Consider the following 801-nt stretch of genomic DNA (forward strand, 5'->3'; position numbering starts at 1 on the left):
AGAAACTTAGGAAATAAAGACATGGAGATGTCTCTCAGTACGAACAGGCCATTCTGGAGTCATTTTTCATTTGCATGTGCCTAGATTATTATGCATATAGTACCTGAAAATTCCTTCATTTCAGTAATAGACCAAAGGTCAAAGCTGTCTTTTTAAAGCATTAGTGCCCTTCATCACCACTCAGCTCATGATTGTGGCTAGGGAAAATGCCAAGATTTTCTATTAACCCAGTTGAGAAGTAGAAAGACACGCTGTGTTAGTCATCACAGCTCCAGCTACTATAATCAGCTGTTTTTAAAAATAAACCCTCTGGATTGTATGATCCTCTGGTCTGGTGATGGTGTGACTTCCAGGAATGGAAGCACTTGTGTGTGGTGATAAGTTAAGTACCTATAGTCAGGGGACCAAACATACTATTCAGTATAGAGACTGATACTATGTGATGGTATCTGAATATTTGAGGTCTATCATAATACATTAGAGCTGGGAGCTAAGTACACACGCACGCACACACGCACACACGCACGAGCGCACACACACACACACACACACACACGCACGCACGCACGCACGCACGAGCGCACACACACACACACATACACACACACACACACACACACACACACACACCTTTCCTCCTCACCCAGTCATACATTATCTGCCTTCTGCTAGATTTCTAACACTTTACTTGTGTAACAGAAACAGCACATCAGTTAGACCAAATTGTCAAAAACCCGCCATTTCAAAAAAAGGTCTTGAATTTAAAGAAAAATTTAACAAGAGGGAACCACAGCTACTTAC

At 41.8% G+C, this 801-nt stretch overlaps 1 protein-coding gene across 7 annotated transcripts in view; it reads right to left on the reverse strand.

The window, feature by feature from the left end:
* Sun3 (Sad1 and UNC84 domain containing 3) overlaps positions 1–801 on the reverse strand; it is a 34,472-nt gene that overhangs the window by 32,331 nt on the left and 1,340 nt on the right. The gene's annotated exons all lie outside the window — the stretch shown is intronic.

Source organism: Peromyscus maniculatus, chromosome 10 (assembly GCF_049852395.1).
Source record: "Peromyscus maniculatus bairdii isolate BWxNUB_F1_BW_parent chromosome 10, HU_Pman_BW_mat_3.1, whole genome shotgun sequence".
NCBI lineage: Eukaryota > Metazoa > Chordata > Mammalia > Rodentia > Cricetidae > Peromyscus > Peromyscus maniculatus.